Source organism: Arachis hypogaea, chromosome 16 (genome assembly GCF_003086295.3).
Source record: "Arachis hypogaea cultivar Tifrunner chromosome 16, arahy.Tifrunner.gnm2.J5K5, whole genome shotgun sequence".
NCBI classification, from domain to species: domain Eukaryota; kingdom Viridiplantae; phylum Streptophyta; class Magnoliopsida; order Fabales; family Fabaceae; genus Arachis; species Arachis hypogaea.
In genome coordinates, this window is record NC_092051.1 from 31,388,620 (window position 1) to 31,391,631 (window position 3,012).

The 3,012-nt window shown below is 43.8% G+C and overlaps 1 non-coding gene across 1 annotated transcript; it reads right to left on the reverse strand.

Moving 5' to 3' along the window:
• Positions 1 to 735: 735 nt before the first annotated feature.
• On the reverse strand, positions 736 to 842 carry LOC112761201 (small nucleolar RNA R71). Its single transcript, XR_003181607.1, has one exon. It is a non-coding gene; the product is annotated as a small nucleolar RNA R71 (small nucleolar RNA).
• Between the last annotated feature and the right edge of the window lie 2,170 nt (positions 843 to 3,012).

The window sequence follows — 3,012 nt, forward strand, 5'->3', positions numbered from 1 at the left end:
CCCCCTACTTTTTCGTTTTTTTTAGTTATTTACAATTCAGTTCACTGACCCACTAACTGTTTGATATATTGCATCACTCACACTAACAGTAATTCTAACAGAAATACTTCCTGCATCTATTTTCCTTGCTTGTGCTTTGTTGGTTGTATGACAGGGAGAAGAAGCGGGGCTTCAACTTCCTTTAATTCAGAACCTGAGAGGACCTTCCTTAGATTAAGGAGGGAAGCAAGAGAAAAATGAGTAGTGGGTGCCGAGGAAGAGGAGGAATACTTTGAACCAAACATGGAAGAAAACATGGAAAACCATCATGAAGAAGAGGCTCACAACCATGGCAGAGAAGGTCTAGCAAATCATGCTGGGAAGGAGAGAAGAGTTTTAGGCTCTTACATCAATCCAAACCCAGGAAACTATGGAAGTAGCATTCAAAATCCGACCATCCATGCCAATAATTTTGAACTAAAACCGCAGCTCATCACCCTTGTTCAGAACAACTGTTCGTTCGGAGGAGGAGTCCAAGAAGACCCCAATCAACATCTAACCACCTTCTTGAGGATATGTGACACGGTGAAGTCTAATGGTGTTCATCCTGACGCCTATAGACTGCTCTTATTTCCATTTTCACTCAAGGATAAGGCAGCTAAGTGGCTGGAGTCTTTCCCGAAGGAGAGTTTGACAACTTGGGAAGATGTGGTGAACAAATTTTTAGCCAGATTCTATCCTCCCCAAAGAATCAACAGGCTGAGAGCTGAGGTCCAAATTTTCAGGCAACAAGATGGTGAGACTCTATATGAAGCATGGGAGAGGTTTAAGGACCTAACAAGGAGGTGTCCACCAGATATGTTCAATGAATGGGTGCAGCTACACATTTTCTATGAAGGCCTTTCTTATGAATCAAAGAAAGCAGTAGACCACTCATCCGGGGGATCTCTGAACAAGAAGAAGACCATTGAAGAGGCCATAGATGTCATTGAAACTGTAGCAGAAAATGACTATTTCTATGCTTCTGAAAGAGGGAACACTAGAGGAGTGATGGAGCTAAACAATGTAGATGCTCTGCTGGCCCAAAATAAGCTCATTACCAAGCAGCTGGCTGACCTCACCAAGAAGATGGAGAGGAACCAAGTAGCAGCAATCACCACTTCATCAGCAACCTAAGAAGGAGTGAATGAAGAAGCAGAGGGTAGTCAGGAGCAAGCCAACTACATTGGGAATTCACCTAGGCAAAACCATGATCCATACTCCAAGACCTACAACCCTGGTTGGAGGAATCACCCAAACTTTGGGTGGGGGAATCAACAAGATCAAGGCCAAGATCAGAGACGTCACAACCCCAACAACAATGCAGCTCACCAACAATTCACACAGAGAACATATCAACACCACCATAACAACACCTCTCCACATCCATATCAAAACCAAAATAACATTTCTCATCCCTCCACCTCTAATCCCAATCGACCATCATTTGATGACAGACTCTCAAGGATTGAGAATCTACTTGAAGGCATAGGCAAAGAGATTCAAGACAACAAGGCGTTCAAGGAGGAAGTGCGAGCAAATTTTAAGAACCAGGGAGACACCATCAAGAGGTTGGAATCTCAAGTAGGGTATCTCTCTGAGCAGATTCCCAAACCTATAGATGGATTCCCAAGTGACACAGAGAAAAATCCAAGAGGAGAAACAAAGAAAGTAAGATGGGAAGATTGCAAGATGGTCACTATAAGTGATAAGGAGACTGAGGACAAGCCAAACAAGCCGTCAAAACAACCTGGAGATACCTCAGCAGAGGAGAAGGAAAAAGATCACCAAGAACCAAAAATCTCACAACAGGAGCTGCTGAGACTCTATGCACCCTTTCCTCAACTACTCAATGGTGCTGTGGAGAAGAGAATATACTCAAGATTGTTTGACTTGTTTGTATCTCTGCATGTAAACATACCATTCATCAAGACCATCCAATAAATGCCTGCATACATCAAGTATATGAAGGAACTGCTTCCCAGGAAAAGTTCACTCAAGGGAGGCCAAACTATAGTGATGAACAAGGAGTGCAGCGCCCTTATTCAACCAAAGTTGCCTACAAAAAGAAAGGACCCAGGGAGTTTTCATATACCCTGTGCCATAGGAGAAACAATGTTTGATAGAGCACTCTGCGATTTGGGAGCAAGTATCAACTTAATGCCCTTGTCCCTTGTGAAGAGGCTGCAGATCAATGAGATAATGCCCACAGATGTAGTCATTAGGCTGGCTGACAAAACTCAAAAATAAGTAATAGGAGTGGTGGAAAATGTGTTGGTAAAGGTTGGGAAATACTTCCTCCCAACAGACTTTGTCATATTGGACATGGAAGAGAGTCACGCTCACCCAATCATATTGGGAAGACCATTCCTAGCTACAGCCAGAGCACTCATAGATGTGGAGCGAGGGGAGCTAATCTTGAGGATCCATGATGAACAGCTCACCTTCACTGTCTTCAAACTCTCACAAGAAACAGATCAAGAGAACAAGGAACCAAGGAAGGATCACAGTGAGATACTGAATGAAGAAACAAGCACTGAAACACAACCAGCACATCTGGGAACTCCCTTGATTGATGAACAAGGCAAACAGCAACTGCCACAGCTCAAAGAAAATCAGGAGGAACCTAAACCACCAGAAAAATATGAGACCAGTAACCACATTTCCTTAGAGGAGGAGGTCACAAAGAGTAAGACAACATCACAAGGAACAAAGAAGAAGGTACCAAGGAGGTGGAGGAACAAGAAGATCCCCACCGAGGACTTCTCTCCAGGGGATAAAGTGATCTCAGCTTACTTCCCAGATATCCCCCCTGATCTCCCCACTGTACCATCTCAGTTACCTAAGGCCTTCACTATCAACAGAGTTCTCTCCTTGGAACATGTAGAGATCATTGATACCACTACTGGATATAGGTCTACTGCCAGAGGAGAAGACTTGAAGCACTATCGACCTCCCTGATGAAGGCGAAACGTCAAGCTAGTGACTCTAAAG